This window comes from Podarcis liolepis (genome assembly GCF_965112155.1).
Source record: "Podarcis liolepis genome assembly, chromosome: 15".
Lineage (NCBI taxonomy): Eukaryota > Metazoa > Chordata > Lepidosauria > Squamata > Lacertidae > Podarcis > Podarcis liolepis.
Window position 1 is genome coordinate 36,895,122 of NC_139566.1, and position 19,372 is coordinate 36,914,493.

A 19,372-nucleotide genomic window follows, 5' to 3' on the forward strand; every position below is an offset into this window, starting at 1 on the left:
CTTCTTCCTCCCCCCGGAAGGGTCAGGATGGGGAGACGGTCTTTGCCACTCCTCTGCTCAGTCCTTGACAAAATGATGTGAAGTTTACCTTTGCACAGTGGGCTCCTTTCTGCACCCACTCACCCACCCATCTTTGGCCTCCATCCACTTTTGCCTCTCACCCCACGTACCACTGCATGTGGCCCCTGGAAAGTTTCCCAGAAGGGAATGTGGCCCTTGCTCCAAAAAAATGTTCTTCACCTATGCACAACCCATCATTACAATGGTGCTTGTTGTGCAAACCTTCCTGAATTGGAGTGTGCTTTTGGGGTGCAGGGCGAAAGAGATTGCCTGGCAAAGGCCCACTGGCTAGCCCTTGCAATAAAGGAATGGAACAGAGAGAAAGATGGTGGTGCAAAATCTGATATTTTTCTACTTTGGGGGGGGGGATGGCCATTTTCCTCTTCCACCCTCTGCCTGCGTTGCTGCCTCGACTGGCCTCCACGCCTTTCAGAAAGTCTTTCCCTCCTGCTATTTGCCACATGAGTGCCCTTGGCTCATGGGCTGGCTCTCCTTCCCCTCACCCCCCACCCCCAATATTTTGACACCTGTTATCGATAATGGAAGGAAGAAAGAAAAGCCTCTTGCTTCAGTGCTATCCACTTTCCGCAGCAGGCTTGGCGGGGAACCGGACCCCCTTTCCGGAGGCATTTCAGGCATGGCGAGGCTTATTCTTCTTGGGGACTGTTATTAGTTAGTGAGGCGGAGGGAGGATAATTGTGCAGAGATGTAGCACAGCTGCTCCAGCCCTCTTTCATTATGGTCTCAGCGCAGCTGACTTCCTCTGATTGCTGGTGATTTTCTCAATTATGGCTGGGGCGGGAGGAGAAAACTGAGGGTGGAAAACTTGCAGGCGTCAGTCATGGGGCCAAAGTCGTCTTCTGCTCCCAGGAAATCCATGTGTGCTGTAGCCAGGAAGGTGTAAAGGTGTAAAATGCAAGCTGTTCTCCCTTGGAAGAAGCCAGGGGCTCATTCAGCACAAATATCAAAGGCATCCTTGCACTTCTCAATAAAGGTCTCAGTCATGGAGCTTCTCTCTGTGAGGGCAGTGGTGGCTGATGAAGGTGCCATTTTGCATGCAAAGCAGATGCTCTACCACCAATGTTCAGCCCTTCCTCTGACTAGGGGCAGATAACAACCTTACTGGTCTAGAATAGCCTTCCCTAAACTGATATACTGAGGATGTTGTTGAACACAAGCTCCCACCATCAACAGCCAACAATACCAGTGGTCAGGGTTGATGGAAGGTGGAGTCCAAGCAGATGGAGGCATCTTGAGGAAGGCTGCTTAAGGAGTTTATATGAATTCTGGGCAGTGCTATTTACATATAAGTCCTCTTCAGATTATACTTGGTGAAATTAAGGGATCTAAATTAGTCATGTCAGTTAATTTTAATGGGTCTAGCCTGAGTAGGACCAAATATGAATTCAGAGGTAGGAAATACTGAGTTAGTTTCCCTGATTATAACGTTGGGACTTCTGTTCTGTTACTTTATTCGTGCATTGTGGGACTGTGGCTTTTTGACCAATATACCATCAGGTCATGCTTAATTTCATCCACACCGGTGGGCATGGTGTGGCACAACATTGAACGGTACTGGACAATGTTATGACTCCCCTGCCCTTTCCACACATGAATTCTTTGGTTCCCCCATGATTCCCCCATGAAAACATCAGAAAACAACCGCATGCCATCCCAAATTTTGTCACTTTACTTCCACTAGTTTTGGGGATTAAAGGGGTTGTGAAATGATTATTTTCTGGAAGCAATTATTATTATTATTATTATTATTATTATTATTATTATTATTATTATAAATATTTATTAAAGTTTTCACAGTATTACATAATGCAAAAGAAAAAAGAAAAAATACAAAATAAAAAACAGTTAAAAATAATTCCATCTTTTCGTCACTTATCTTTCATTTACTAGTTTCCCGGACCTCCTCATACCTCCCTTTTTTGTATTCCAGTTCAATTTATTAGTTCAGCAATTCCTTTCCCTCCTTATTATCCTGATCTTTAATCTTAATATATTGTAGCATTAAATTTTTACCTATTAAAAATCCAATTTTTCCATATTCTTTTATACCATTACAGCTAGAAACCACTTAACTTCAATCAAACATCATTCTAACATTCATTAATTTTGCAATATTTCTGTAAATAGTATTTAAATTTCTTCCAATCTTCTTCCACCGACTCTTCTCCCTGGTCTCGGATTCTGCCAGTCATTTCCGCCAATTCCATGTAGTCCATCATTTTCATCTGCCATTCTTCCAGAGTGGGTATTTTCTGGAAGCAATTAACGCAGAAATGAATGCTGAACTTTCATTAGATTCTGCTAGGTTTCCGGAAGTGTCTTCTGCATCGCGTGAAAGCTCAACTGTACTATGGAAATGGAATAAACTGTTGTACGAATGCAGCCAACCTTGGATGCAACTCTGAGTGTGTCGTTACACAATCGTTTGAAAGAATGCAGAGGCATTAAAAGGCTGTGCTCAGAACGATAAGTGTCTGAACAAGTGGTGAAATTTACACAAACCCCACCCCGTACATTTACATTCCCATCTGAAATGCAACTTCATTTTGATCTGAATGCTGGCAGAATCCCCAGCTAATTAGAACAACAAGCCTCTTTCTCTCTCTCCTTTCTCTAATGTAGACAACGTGTGTTACTAGGATGCCAAATCCCCAGCTACTCCTTCCCTTCCATTAGGTTCAATTTGTCAGGCAATCTCACCTTGGAAAGTAATTAAATAGACCCCAGTTCTTTTAATTATCATTTGCCCCTTGGTAGATGTACATGTGCAAAGGTGATACGAAGGGCACAGGGATATTCCTTGGTGGGGCGTGCAGATCCCCCAGCAAAACCACCAGGAGAGAGAGGTCAGAGCATGCAAGTCTAGTGGCTCAGTGCTGCAATTAGCTCTGAAATCTGTCCGAAGAGACTGAATCATGGGAGCAGGAAATGGACTGAAGGAAAAGGACTGCTGTGCTTGAGATGGACATATAAAGCACATAAACCAGGTCTCAGATCATCTCATCGTGATTCTGTGAATCCTGGAAGGCTTTTCCCCACCTGGCCTGGGAGGGTGGAGCCCTGACTGACTCCAGCTACAAAAACTAAGGCTGCTACACAGACTCCTGGGATGGGGTGATGTTTGAGGGTGGGTGTGTTGCTGTTGGGTTTTTGTATCTTTATTTCAGATCTTCTTGTGATTTATGTGGAAATTGTTCGGTTTGGTTGTGTGTGTGTTTTTTAAAAAAATTACGATTTACAATTTTATACAATTCAATAATTTTACAATCATTTTAACATTTTGAAACTCGTCTTCCTTCCCCCTCTTTCTGTGGTTCCTTAAATTTATTTTTTATATTTTCTGCATATTCCAGATTCACTTACTCATTTATTCATCTACTTTAAATATATACTCTTATAAAACTGCAGGTTATTGCAATAATCCTGTTAATATTCTTATCTGTTTACAATTTGTTTGTAAATATTCAATAAACCTTTTCCATTCTTCTATATATATATATCAAGTTTGTTATCTTGATTTCTTATTTTTCTGGTAAGTTTCACCATTTCTGCATATTTCGTAAGTTTTCGTATCCATTCTTCTTTCGTTGGGACTTCTTTTTATTTTTGGGCTGGTTGTATATATTTTTAAAATGTTTTGTTTATTGTTTAAGATTGCCATATTTCAATAAGTAAAAACCAGGACACCCTGAAAGTTGCTTTTGACAGCCGTAGCTTATGTTGCGATTATGTATTTTTTTCAGGTTGCAAGCTGCCCTGAGCATGGGTTGAACTGTGGAAATTATGGATATACCGTATTGGCCTGAATATAAGCCGCACCTTTAAAATTCAAGGGGGAGGGGGAAGGAAAAAAAGACAATACCGGAATATAAACCACTCCCTTAAAATTCTGCAGGGACTCACACTTGTTCCATTTTACTGTGTGTCTGCTTCAGCAGTGATATCATAAAAGCCCATTTTTGTAAGGTCGCGAATTTAAGCCGTACTTTAACTTTCCATGGTCGGAATTTGGAAAAAAAGTGAGGCTTATATTCAGGCCAATATGGTATGTGCCATATTTTTCACTTCATAAGACGCAACTGACCATAAGATGCACCTAGTTTTTAGAGGAGGAAAACAAGAAAAAAAAGTATTCTAAACGAAACAGTGGATGTATGATTTTTGTGGTTCATGCTGTGGCCACAGACATGTGATTTGCTGGTGAGTTTGGGGTAGCCCAATGCAAAAATCCTGATAATCCATGTGGATCCGTGCTTTGTAACCATGTTTTTGTGCCATTGTGGCCCCAGGCAACAGTGGGTGCACGGTTTTTTTGGTGCAGGCTGTAGCCATGGACATGCCATGTAAGCAGCTCCTCTCCTGCTTTGCTCCTTTAAAGCGAGTGGGCTCTCCTTCTCTCCCTCCTCCCCGGCTCAGCTCTATGAAAAGGGAGGAGGGAGGGAAAGAGAGCCCTTTCGCTTTAAAGGAGCCAACTGGACAGGAGACGCTTACACCCATGTAAGCGACTCCTCTCCTTCTTTGCTGCTTCAAAGCGAGCCACGGAGGAAGGAAGGAAGGAAGGAGAACCATGGATCCTCGCGACTGCAGCAGGAGCCCCCTGCCATATGTAGGCATTTGCTCCATAAGACACACAGATATTTCCCCTTACATTTTAGTAGGAAAAAAGTGCATCTTATGGAGCGAAAAATACGGTATGTGTGTATATATAGAAAGCATCCCACAATGAACCTGTGAACAGGATAACAGGGTCAGCTACCTATTGAAACCCTTCTGAGGCATATTAATCAGGTTTAACACTGAGAGCAGAGTCGGGAAACTCAGACGCCCTAGGGCCAAATGCAGCCTTCTATTTAGCCCTCTGAAATCTTCCTAGAGATCACATCCTCCTTGCATGCTTTTGCCTGTCTGTCCTTGACCTGTGACAATGCCCCTTGCTGGCCTGGCAGGAGGAAGGAGAGATGTGTAGAAACCTCTGACCTTTGCATGGTTGGAAGGTAAGCTATGATACAAAGGTCTACATCGCATCTATTGTCCTGCACACGTTTACATTTGGCCCCATCCACCGCTGGCATTTGACCCTTGGAAGGCAATTTTCAGCTGAAGGGCTCAAGGGCTCTCCAGCTCTGGTCTAAAGCAATTTAAGAAAGATGGAGATCCCTGGGTAATGAAGGACTCCTTCTTAACTGAAAGTTGTCACCTAGGAGGCAATTCTCTCTAGGATCTGCACCCTGGTCAATATCTCAGGTGAGCATGGCATGAGACTCCCAGGAACGACAGCTTCTCCTTCCCTAGTGATAACTTGGTGTGACATTGCCCAAGCCAGATTCTGTATTGGCGGGCACAGCAAATTCATCCTCCTAAAAGCATAGCTGGGAATGCGGGGCTGGGGAGGGGGCAGTGAGAGAAGCAAACCACACTGCAGATGGCGTGTTACATTTTTGCTTGTTTACTAAACCTGCTTGGGTGTTTCAGAAAGGGATGAATCAGCCATAGAATGGAATGCTAGATTCATGGAAGATTCCAGACAAATACCCCAATGCTGTCTCTCTCCCTCTCCCAACCCCCCCCCCCCCGTGTGGGGTTGGTGGGGGAGTGAGAGGAAGAGGTAGGAAATGGATTTATTGCCACCATCGCCTAAGAGTGCCAACTTTTGAGTCAGCCTCTGCAGCTACACCTTTCATAGCAGTTCAGCATACAGGCGGTGGCAGGTGGCCGCATTAATTTCCATGCTATGAAAAGCACATTTCCTGAGGCTTCTGGGATTCAAGTTACAGTGAAAGGCACAAGAGCAGACCAGGGTGCACCCCCCCCCCCCAGTAAGCTGGCAACCTTGCCACTGTTTTAAAAATACTGTTATTATATGTTCTCTTTTTCATAGATCCACTTCCTTCTTCTTTTCTCTCTGCCCACATCTTCATCTCCACTCCTGTAGGGGCATTTTAAAGCCATGTGGGGTTAATAAAGCAAGGGAGGCTTCCATTTGATTGCCGTGTGGTTTATGGCTAGGGGGGACTTTTATTGACATGTGGGTTGTGCAAAGGGAGAGCTCAGAATGAAGTCAGAATGAGCTGCTGACTGCAGTTTACCTGCTGTTGTATCTCACATCAGCAGGAGCTAGGGAGGCATTCATCAGCCGAGCTTTCTGCTGGGTAATAAAAATAAATAAGAAGTGGGATTAGAAGCCTTCTCCTGGCTCAGTGTTCTACAACAGGCTGCCTGCACAAGAAGATTCAGTAGCCCAGAACTTCACATACATATGCCTTGCATTCTAAAAGAACCACATGATACAGGGCTGATAGGATGTTGGTCGCAGCCACCCTTCTGCAAGGACTCCTGGGAACCAAAGAGTGTTGGGAATTGCAGCAGTACTTCCCAGGATTCTTTGGGGGAAGCCATGGTTGTTTACACACCATACTTAAGGGTGCTAGGAATTGCAGCTCTGTGAGGGGGTAAACTATACTTCTCAGGAGTCTTGGGGCGGGGGATGTGAATTAATTGTGTGGTGTATATGCAGAAGTTCATAGATATCCCCTGATTTGGAATACAAATTGGTCCAGTTCGTAATTAACAGATTATTCTGAACTGAAAAGCTATTCCCTGGCAACCTTCCTGGCTCAGAAAGCCCCCATGCAATCCTGCCCAGAGGCTTATGTTGGGATCCCACACTGCCTTCAGGGGTGAGCCAGGGGGAGACCTGTGATAGGGCCTTCTTGGTGGTGGTGCTCTGTTTCTGGAATGTCTTCTCTAAAGAAACTCATCTGATACCAACACCAATGTCCTTGGAGTCGGTTAGCAGCGAGAAGCAGAAGGAGGGACAGAACTCCATGTGAGCTGGGGGTGACAGGCTGGAACAGGGGATGGATTTTTGCTGTCTTTTGAATCCATTTTTGCCCTTAAGGGGGAAGCCAGACACTCATGGGATGTGCATGCTTTGCAATCCCTCCATCTTGGCTCATGTTGCAGATACATGTAAATAAAACCATATATCATAAAGGCACCATATCCTCTGTTGTGCCTAATTTCTGAATCCCGAGTAAGTGCCTGGAATCCCTGAAATCTCACATTGCTTAGAGACAGGGGTGGCATGCAACAATATTTTTGGGTTGTAGCTCTAACCTAATGTGACTGTGACCTTCATTTTTCTTATGGGCATTTCTTACAGCTGTTCTGCTGCAAGTTTCAATGGGATTGTTCCTATGGTGATGAAGTTTTAAAAGTCTCTCATGTGGCTTTAGCTGCTCTGAGAGTGGTGGAGGAGAGCACCCACTGAGACTTGCAGGGCAGAAGGCAGGGAGGCCAACAGTAGGTGGCGCTAGAGACAATGAGAAGCAGAGCCTACCACTTCTGCTATTGCCCCCATCTTCCTCCCTGCAGGGTTCTACAAGGGACAACACTGTCTAAAGGAGTAGGAAGCTAGCAGGCAGTTATGGGTTGCAAGTAAGGAGGAAGGTCGTGCTGGCTGAGGTCAAACTGTGCTTGGTGGGGCAGTTTGCCTTAATCAACCAGCCTCCACTGTTTGATGGCCACTAGGTTGAAGAAGGGTAGATGTGTTTCGAACAGGCGAAAAAGCGGTGTCAAATGATGTTCTGAGCATGCTCAGTTCATTTTCAGTGGATGAGGCACCCAGTCTAGTTATTTGATGCAAACCCTTTAATCTCAGTGAAACCATTGTTGATGGATTGCTCTTAACTGAAAGAAAAGACTGCATGGAACTCAGTGGCTGGATGCATGTGTTGAAGTACAACAACATAAGGAAAACCCTGCTGGATCAGACCCATGGCCCATGTGGTCCAGCATCCTGGTCCCATGGTGGCCAGCCAGTTGCCCATGGGAAGCCTGTAAGCAGGACCTCTGAGTGCTCTCCCCACCTGCAATGGGTACCAAGAGGCATCCTGCCTCTGACAGCAGAGGGAGAACATAGCAACCCTTACTAGTAGCCACTGATCACATTATCTTCCATGAATTTCTCTAATCCTCTTTGAAAGCTGTAATAATAATAATAGGGGTTGCTCGTGCGTAAGTTGCCGCCACTCCTGGCTAGGTTGCCTGGTTAAACCTTTTCTGTCTGGACAGCCCTTCACTTCGTGGCTGTCTCAGTCGCTAGCAGAATCCGTCAGTGGGCGTTTCTTAAACCTTTTGCAGCATAAAAGCTGTTTGACGCCAAGTCTCCTCCTACTCTCCCTGCGCGGAAGTCTTCTGCGCAGGGAGGGTGTGGGTAGCGGAGGACCCGTGCTCTCCCCGCTGGTCTCCGGCGAGGAGTCCTGGAGCCCCCTCGCCGATTCCCCCATCTGCCCCCCTTATCCCTGATGTTACGCTGATTTCCTTCCCCCGCTGATGAGCTGCCTCTCTCCCTGCTGGGCCCTCCTCCAGCATCACTCGGGAGCCTTGCCTCCGCCTCTGGCTCCGATGTCAGTTCCCTGACAAAAGCCATCCAAGTTGGTTGCCATCTCTACATCTAAGCTCTGTGGAGAGGCACTTTTTTATCAGCCCTTTCTTATCAGAACTTGTGTGTTATGTCCCTTCAAAAGATTAAGCTATGATATTAACGACACCTTCCTTTGTGCTACGACTGATATCCGCTATGATAATCTAACATCCATTGATGTTAACTTCTGCTGTTCCTCTTCAGAATAACATGACAGTCTCAAGAAGAGTTTAGAAGCTGTAGGCTAGTTTGTCCTGAGGGTGCATAGGAACAAGACGTTATCTGAAGTGATTTTCATCAGTACTCCATTTCTCTTTCTCTGTGAGAGTTATTGCCCTTTTTATTGAGAGCAAAGCTTCTAAACAGCTACCAGGCACCTCCTGTCTTCTCTCAACCTCTGATGGCATTGTATGGAGAGAGAGAGTACAGGGCTATGGTAAAGGGGGAGGGAACTGCTGCTGGAAGTTTGGGTGCAACTCAGGTTGAAGAGGGTCTTTCATGGGTTAAGACATAGAGTTAGGTGCCTTCAGATTCCCAGATAGTCCTTGTATCTTTAACCTCTTGAGCCAGCCTTTCTATTTCTTTGATGTTAAACTGATATACAGCTTAGGTTGAATCTCATTTTACAACTTCCTCTTCCTCACACCTTCCTTTTGGACCTCAAGAGCAAAGGTCACCTTGGAGTCAGCTTCTGAAAATGTCCATGGCTGACTTTGTCTTCTCCAGTCCAGTTACAGTAAAACTAGAAACTTTCCTATCCAAGCAGGGTCGGCCTATCCATGAGCCAAGGTGAGGTGATCGCTTTAGGTGGTAAGATTCACAGGGGCAACAGATCCCAATGAAGATATTTATTCCCTCTTTGTTCCTGATGTAGACCACGCCTTCTTCCCTGGCAGAAAGGGAGGGCACCATTTTGTGGGTCCTCTTGGGTGCCAAAATGTCTTGGGCCCTGTATCCAAGTGATGTGTTCCCCACAAGACACTGTTTTGCTATTTTCTTACTCTACAAGCATCGCGTGTGTGACTGCAACGAGTAAAGCCTACCCCTTAACCAAGAGTCATTTACCAAATGCTACTCATACTGCATATGAAAGGGTTTCAGTAAGGCAATTGACCCAGTTGATCCCAATTGCTGTGCCAGATTTTGAAGCTAGGATGGAGGGCAGTTTGGTCACAGATGGTTACTAAGTTGTTTTTAGTTGTTTAAGCATCCCAAAGAGACATATCCCTTGTACTGCAACATTGTTGCCAGTTCCACCTGTCTAATTTTGATTGACAGCATCTTTCTGGGGGATAGTGCACAAGCCATGTCAGATTTTGCTTCAGATGTTGACATTCCTTCAGCTGGAGATACCAACACGTAGCCTCACACATGTGCTATACCAGAGGTCAGCAAACTTACCGGGCCTCGGGCCAGTGTTTCCAGCCGATCGTGTGGCGGGCCAGAGGGTGGAGGAGCGTGTGCGCACGTGTATGGGCACGCGTGCGCACATGCTATTTCCGGTGCACTTCCGGGTTGGAGGAGCACTGGAAATAGCTTGTGTGCATGTGCACAGGCCTCCTCCAACCCAGATGTGCACCAGAAATAACGCTTGCGCATGCGCAAATAACGCTTGCGCTTGCACATGTGACCAAGCTATTTCCGGTGCTCCTCCAGCCCAGAAGTGGGCAGCCGTGCAGTGCTGGTAAGAGCGGACGGCTGCAGTGGGCTGCGGGGGTCGCCGTGGGCCAGATAAACGAGTCCCTCCGGCCTTATCCAACCTGCGGGCCTTAGTTTGGGGACCCCTGTGCTTTGCGTTCCCCCATAAAAATGATGGAGAACTTTTTACTCAGGGACCAGCTTCTCTGCTTTAATCCATCAGGCAGCAAAACAAATATTGCACAGAGGGAAATCCTGTCCATTGGATACAGTGAAATCTGGGCAACTAATGCCTACTTGCAAATGGAGGAGAGGGGTTGTGGAAAAGTATGCTTTTGTAATTAACTTCTTTATACCTGTCTTAATTTTTGAGAGCTGTTTTCTGCAGCCTCAGCCAAAGTACACAATTTAATCTGAGGTTTCTTCTAGAGTCACGCACCATATTTTTTTTAAAGCAATGCTCATCAGTTGTGACAGCTTCAGCTACTTAGGCTGGAGTGAGAAGCTAAACAATGAATCACTCTGAATATTTGCGCTGTGAATCATTTATCTTTCCCACCTAACCCCCCCCCCCTGCAAACTGATGATTCATGTATTTAGTTTGATATGCATATAGATAGATATGAATATGGAAAGTCTTGAGAAGGGTAGATCTACATAGATAGAGAGGGTGGGGGAGTCTAGATCAGAATTAGTAGAACAGGGATATGTCTAGATGCCTTTAGATAGGGACGGATATGGAAAGTCTTGGTTGAGGTAGAACTAGACAGGGATATCTAGATATAGGGAAGTCTAGATCAGGGGTAGTAGAACAGGGGTAGATCTAGATGGGGATAGATAGATATGGATATGGAAAGTCTTGACCAGGGGAGGTAGAGGTAGGGATAGATGGAAATGGAAAGTCTAGATCAGGCTAGCAGAATGGCAAAAGGTCTGAATGGTTCTAGATAGGGATAAATATGGAAAACGTTGATTGGGATAGCACTAGATAAAGATAAGTAGATATGGATACAGAAGGTCTATATTTGGAGTAATAGGATGAATAGATCTAGATAGGGATAGATTTGGGAAATTTAGGTCAGGGATAGTCAATGTGGTGCCCTCGAGATGTACTTGGACTCCACCAGTCATCTGCCCCAGCCAGCAGGTCAGGAGTGATGGAAATTGTGCTCCAACAACAGGTGGAGGGAACCACATTGGTTGCTCTTGGTCTAGGCTTTTACTTTTGCCCAGTAATACAATAATTACATGTTGAATAATTTTATATCTAGTGCTTAGGGATGGATGAATCTGCTCATTCTGGTTTCTCTCAGTTTCTCCTTGTTCTAATCTTAAACTCATTTATCCACATTTCCACAGCAGCTCTATATTTTATCTATCATCATCTATCATCCATCTATATCATCTATCTATCTATCATCTATCTATCTATCTATCTATCTATCCTATCTATCTATCGTCTATCTATCTATCTATCTATCTATCTATCTATCTATCTATCATCTTTCTATCTATCTATATCTATCTATCTATCTATCTATCTATCTATCTATCTATCTATCTATCTATCTATCTATCTATCATCTATCTATCTATCTATCATCTCTATCATCTATCTATATCTATCTATCTATCTATCTATCTATCTATCTATCATCTATCATCTATCTATCATCTATCTATCTATATCTATCATCTATCATCTATCTATCTATCATCTATATCTATCTATCTATCTATATCTATCTATCTATCTATCTATCTATCTATCTATCTATCTATCTCTATCTATCTATCTATCTATCTATCATCTATCTCTATCTACTATCTATCTATCTATCTATCTATCTATCTATCTATCTATCTATCATCTATCTATCTATCATCTATCTATCTATCTATCTATCTATCTATCATCTATCTATCATCTATCATCTATCATCTATCATCTATCATCTATCATCTATCTATCTATCTATCTATCATCTATCTATCTATCTATCTATCTATCTATCTATCTATCTATCTATCTATCATCATCATCTATCTATATCTGGCCTTCTTAGGTTGCTTTTACTCTTGTTTTTAGTGTATAGTACAGTATCAACTTGATTTATGTGTGGTGCATTACCCCCCCCAAAGGAATAGTAGAAGTACCTGCTATAACAAATTAGTAGCAGATCTAGACTCTTGCTAGGAGAAACCCAGAGAAGCAGGGACACAGCATATCACTGATAACAACAGTAATCATGCTACTAGCAGACGATGACCTGGGAGACCAGAGTTTCATTCCCTACTTGGCCATGAAGCTTCCTGGGCGACCTTGGGCCAGTCACTGGAAACAGTGGTCACCGTGATTGTAATGGTTGTACTGCAATCTGATCACAGATAGTATTAGCCAGGGTCCAACTTGCTTTTAGCATTTGTTTCTGTAAGTTGCACTGAGTCACCTTTTTAGTGTGGAAAAGGGGACTAATGAACATAATGAATAATAGTAATTTGGTTGGAGAACAGCACTGCAAAATTTAGACAAGTGCAAATTTCAAAGGATGATTGTGTTTTGGTTTGTGCATTGGTTCTGGTAGTGTAAATTAGGTAGTTTCTCATTAAAATGAAACCGGTATGAAATCCCTCCCCCATCCCTTGTTTGTATGCTAGGCAAAATTGCATTCAGAAATCTGCACACACTAGGCGCTTTTAAGAAAGTAAACAATCTTAAACAGGTGTAGATGAAGAACTGAATTTAAGACTGGGTTGAGGTGGGGGAAAGAAAAACAAAAATTGACAAATTAATCTGTCCCTAGGCTAAATCTCTCAAACGTTGGGTCAAACATTGATACTTGCCATCCATCTTGGTTGTACCTCCTATTCAGGTAAGGGGTTTGTTTTTGCTTTGATCAGCAAGATTGTTAGAGGTGGACAGATGCTAAACATGTCTTTCACATCAGAGTTGTATAAAGCAGATGTTTCTTAGTTCCCCTGAGGCACAACAGATCAGTTTTGTGTTGTATAATGTAATGTCAACTATACTCCCAGCCCCTACCCGATCCTTCCTCAAATGTTGCTATGAAGAAGATGCTCTTCGGTAGTTGAGAGAGGCTATGCTTTGCGAGAGACTAAGCAAACTTTTTTGTGGGTGGGAATTCCTCATGGGAATTGAAGAGAGCAACCTAGAAAAGAGGGAGGAATGTTAGGCAGAGCCCATGTTTCAAGGGTGAAAATAGTCAACACCCTTGTCCCCCCGCAAAGGATTGCAAGCCCAAGGCCCTCTTTCAACCACTGAGAAGTCTCAAACCCAAGACCAGCAGCATGCATATTTCTCAGACATCTTCTCCACTGTTAAATGCAACCTTTTCTTTCACAGTGAGGTCCAAGGGAAAATTCTGCCTGGGTTTCGAGAGCAGATGTCACGGCCCCTGAGGCCAATAGAAGAATCTTGTTTTGTGTGTGGATGTTGACACCTGTCTAGCCTTTCAACAGATTAAATAAAGACATTGTACTCTCATTGCAAATATCCCTCCGGTCCAAGATGCTTTGATGGCAGCATGATTCCTTCTCTTCCTTCCTTGTGAGTTTCCTCTTTTTCTTTCCCTTACATCCAGTCAGATTTCCTGAAGGCACATTCTGTGCTTGCAGGTTCGTTAAGTCAAAAAGCATGAGGCCTTGGCAGTGCACTGAGGAGCAAGTGCCTGAAGAGGTTCTGGCATGCCAGCGGGGCCTGGTCTAAATCTGTGCCCTTGTTTAAGTGGATCAACTGATCTATCGGCAGGCACAATGCACATTCACCCAGAATGAGAGAGGCTTGCCAAGGCATCTTTCACATTCATTAAGTGTCTCTGTAATGGCCAGAATCAGAGCCAGACGTGTCCTGCTGACTCTTCCTCCTTCTTTCGTTTGCGCTGTTCCAATGATCAAGAGCTGCCTTTGCTCTTCAGGCTTTTGCTTCAAGAGACAGACTTGAGCCACATTCACACAATACTTTTAAAGCCTTATAATACCCACTTTGACAGTATTTGGCTTCTCCCAGAGAATATGGGAGCCATAGCTTTTTAAGGAGTTGCTAGAAGACCCCTATTCACCTCACAAAGCTGCAGTTCCAACAGCAATTCCTCTTCCCAGGGAACTCTGGGAATATTATATTTATAAAAAAGTTAACTTATAACAAAGTTATAATTAACTTTGGAACAGTCCATTTCAAACCAACAGACACCATCTGTTGTTAATTATTTATTTAGTTATTATTACATTTGTATCTCAGAGTTCATCCAAGGAACTGAAGGTGCCGAATGTGGTTCTCTCCTTTCCCATTAATTACATCTTCACAACAACCCTGCGAAGTTGGTTAGACTGAAAAACTGAAAGTGGCTCAGGGTCACCCAGTGAACTCCGTGGCTGAATAGGGATTTGAATCCTGGTCTCCAAGTTCCTAGTTAGACATTGTAACCACTACACAACACTGTCTCTGCACTCCACACTGATACTGCTGATGTTGAGCTCTTCACCTGAAAAGGGAAGGAAGGAAAAGGGGAAGGGTCATTTGTGTGACTTCAAAAAAGTGCAAATTTTGAAGGATGGCTGTGCTGTTACGGTTTGCATATTGTTTCAGAAAATGATTTATGTTGTGGCCACAATTGTGGCTTTAGAGAGGTTCTATCGTAGAGCAAAAATCTATTATTACTATTAATGTTACTACTTCTACTACCACTACTACTAAAATTTCTGTACTTCCCTTCATCCGAGGATTACAGGGTGGTTTACAATATAAAAACACAAAAATGCTTAACATACTAACAAACAAAAACAATACCCCACCCCCTGTTTAACAGGCCATGGATAGTCAAATTTGCCAAGGGCCTGGTAGAAGAGGAATGTTTTTGCTTGGTGCCTAAAGATATGTAATGCAGGCACCAGGCGAGCCTCTCTGGGGAGAGTGTTCCACAAACTGGGAGCCACCACAGAAAAGGCCTGGTCTCGTGTTGCCACCCTCTTACAAACATGGGGTCCAGGAAGAGGCAGCTGTCTCCCTCTTTCTAAAGCAGAGGTGGGGTACTATTTTCTGTCACATGGCTTCTGAAGGCCACCTGACCATGGTGGGAAGATGCAAAAGTGGGCAGGGAAATGAATGTCCATTGGCCCTTTGTTCAGTTGGCTAATTTTGGCAGACATTCTTCTTTGCATTTTCCACCCAGACAAGCAGGAGGCATTATCAGGGTTCAATGACATACTTCCTCTGGGCAAGAATCCATAGATTGAAAAGCAGGAACAGTGAGGGGTGTAGCTTTAGAAGAGGGGGTGTGGCCTGAGGAGAATTTTAGGGGTCAGCTAGAGATGTCTGGAAGGCTCAGGGGGTGCCAATTCGAATAAAATTGGGGGGGCAGGTAAGCCCCACCCCACATAATCGATCACATGATGAGGCACATCCACACCATTTGAATAGCAATGCCCATCAACTTTGGGGGGCCCTGACACCCTCAAATATGTTAGGGGGGCTGAAGGGACCTTGGCCCCTAGGAGTTGGCTCCTATGGGAGACTTGCATTTGTCACCCAGGCCTGCAGTTCCTCACTACGGGTCTAAAGGTATAATGAGTCCTCTTTTGGGGAAGTATTTTATGATTATGATTATTTGTTTTGTTGCTGTTGCTTATCTTTGCTGGTGACTTTATACAAAAGTAAAATCTCAAAGTAACTTTACAATAAAAAAATTGCTTCCAGTAGCACCTTAAAGACCAACTAAGTTAGTTCTTGGTATGAACTTTCGTGTGCATGCACACTTCTTCAGATACACTGGAAGAAGTGTGCATGCACACGAAAGCTCATACCAAGAACTAACTTAGTTGGTCTTTAAGGTGCTACTGGAAGGAATTTTTTTATTTTGACTATGGCAGACCAACACGGCTACCTATCTGTAACTTTACAATAGTCTCTTGTATCATTACCAAAGGTAAGGGAGTTAGGCCCCTTCTGATCCATAGTAAAAGGTTTTATTTTAGTCTTTTTGGCTTGAGAAAAGAGGGGGGCAGATTTGGCAGGGAAAGGAGGGGTGCAGCAGTGGGGTCAACTCAGGGGAGAAGCTGTGCCCACTTTGAATGGCACCCACTCTCAGTAAAGCGAGGCACTCGCAAGCTGCAACCCCGTTCCCTCGCTTCGGTTACTCATGTGCAGTGAATGTAATAGGGCTGAGCGGCCCAGTTTTTCATTCGTGCCATAGTTTCTTCCTTTATTCTGGAGCAATTCAGCGATTTCACAGCCTGTGGGTGCTTTCCTGACAACTCATCCTTCCACATCAAATCCTACTGAGTGACGGGAGCCAGAGGCTATTCATAACGGCAGCGTATCAGCATGTAGTAATCATAATTACATGAAATAATAACTATCTAAAGGGCACTCCGATGAGTGACAAGCTCTAGAATGCACCTTGACACCTGCCAAAGATGTACTAAACACACACAAGGAATTATCCCCCGCCGTCCTGTCACTTGGTCAGCGGAGGCAGCCAGCCAGAGTTAATCAAATTAACCTGACAAAGTCAGGCGGGATAAGTTGTAGTCTTCACCTTGCTGTCAAAGGCATGTTGCTGAGACGAGAGGTTTGTGAAGACCTCCAGGCCATGCAGCCAAATGCAGAGATGATGAGCTGGTGCTGTGCAGATGAATGAGGGAGAAAGTCTGGATCGGTGGGCATCTCAGTATGAACTTATGTCATGCCCAAACAGTAGACAACCAGAAACACAACTATCCTTTGAAATTCACATTTGACCAAACTTTGCAATGCAATTCTTCACCCACGCACCCCACCAAAAAACATTGGGACAAAATTTGTAATGAAAGAGCTGTTTTTATTGTAATTATCGGTATGGTGTTAATATATAGTTTATAGTCTATTAATGGTGTTTTGTTTTTTTTTAAAAAAATGGTTTTTCCCTATGTTTTTAGCGGTATTTTTATCTGTAGGCTGCTTTGAGTCCTGTCAGAGAAAATTGTGGGGCACAAATAAATATAATAAAGATAATAATTGGGGGGAAATGTGCAAAAGTTGCATATATTTGCAAAAATGACCTGAGAAAAGGACACTCCCCTTTTTACACTGGGTGCACTTCTAGGGATGTCAGAAACACAGCTACTGAAACAGTCATTCTTCAAAATTCACGCTTCTCTGAATTTTGCCATGCGGTTTTCTAGCCAAGTAAAATGTGCAAAAATGCATGTGCCAGGGTAAAGTGTGCACATAAGTATGTAAAGTAGTGAAAATAATACACAAATGTGTGTTACATGAGGAAAAGCTGCTTTGCAAAAGAATGTGTGCATGAGCCAACTTTGCACACAAAGAGGTGTATATTAGGAAAAATACTCAATAAGTTACTGACAAATTTTCATGAGGACTTCAAAAATAAAATTCCCCAACTGATGTAGAAATCTGGAGAACTGAAATAAAGTCCAGAAAAGTGAGAAATCAGAGTGGACAGATTTACCCTTCCCTTCCACTAAGCTAGGGTCTTCTAGGTTTGCCAGACCTCCAGGTTGCAGGAGAGAGCTTGAATCCCCAAGAGGGCAAGAGTACCTTTCATAATAATAACATTCAAGCATCAGCCCAGCAGGAGCTGGCTGCAAATGATAGCGTGGACACTATGGAGGGTTCTACCATCTTCCGCTCCCCTCTCCCAATTAACCTCCATCTCCAGGGCCCACCTTGTGACATCACTGTGAGTTGCTCTGTGACATCACTAGGTAGCAGGGTCTGCGGTGCTCTTGACCTGGTGGCCATATCCTTCCCCAAATGTACATGCACAAATCTGTAACATGAGCAGTGGAGAACTATGGAACCTCAGTCCCACAGGAGGCAGGGTTGACTACCAACTTGCATGGCTGTAAAAGAGGGTTAGACAAATTTATGGAGCGGAAGGCTGTTGATGGGCTACTAGTCACAATAGCTGTGCTCTGCCACCATAGTTGAGTTGCAGGTGTGAGGGTATTGGTGGCAAGCCTTTTGGCTCAAGTGGCAGTTAGGCATTGGAATATTGCTGGAGGCGATGAGGGGAGGTAATTGTCATACCTGTCCCTCCCATATGAAGAGTATTCCGTTAAAGGATTCCAGAGGGCGTGGCCCTGTCCGAAGCCCGGTGGGTGGCTAGGGCCTACGGAACAACCCATATCGGTAACCCTAGGGGAGCTCCGAGTCAATGTGTATTGGCAGGACTCCCCCTACTGGTGGTTAACCCCTCCCGGACTCCCTGGCGAGGCAGGAGTCAGATATAGTCGGTTAGGGCCAATGCCTAAGCCAATACCACTCACAACCTGTAACCAATAAAGTTGTGGCCTTTTTTATCCCATTAACCTAAAATACTGGTGCCTAGTGTCTTTATTTCAACTATGGGAGGGATTGGGACCTTGCCACGCAATACCAGTTGCTTGAAACCACAGAAGGCTCCAATCCAACCTTACTGTATGCTTGTGAAACATGGACCACTTATAAACGCCATCTCCAGCTCCTCGAAAGATTCCATCAATGGTGTCTCCGAAAATTTTTACATAGTTCACTTGGCAAGACAGGCAGACTAATATCAGTGTACTGGAAGAAGCACTGGCTTCACCAGTGTTGAAGCAATGATTCTTCAACATCAACTTCATTGGACTGGTCATATTGTGCGGATGCCTGATGATCGTCTTCTAAAGCAACTACTCTATTCTGAACTTAAAAAAGGAAAGTGTAATGCTGGTGGTCAACAAAAGAGGTTTAAAGACTGTCTCAAGGCAAATCTAAAAAAATGTAGTATAAACACTGACAACTGGGAAACACTGGCCTGCGAGCGCTCCAGTGGGAGAACAGCCTTTACCAAAGGTGTCATGGGCTTTGAAGACACTCAAACTCAGGATGTAAGGAAGAAATGTGCTAAGAGGAAGGCACGCCTGGCAAATCCACACCGTGATCAACTCCCTCCCGGAAACCAATGTCCCCACTGTGGAAGGACGTGTGTATCCAGCATTGGCCTCCACAGTCACTTACGGACTCATTGTTAAAACCGTGTTTATGGAAGACAATCTTACTCGGCTATGAGTGATCGCCAAAGAAGAAGAAGACGACGACGACTAGATGGGCCTTTGGCTTGAGCCAACAGGGCTTACCTTATGTTCTTATGTTCTCAACTTTGTAGTGAAATAGCTGGCTCAAAGAGCCAGCAGGAAGCTTGGCTTGAGCTGTGCATAAATGAAGTACCAGATCACTCTTGTCCC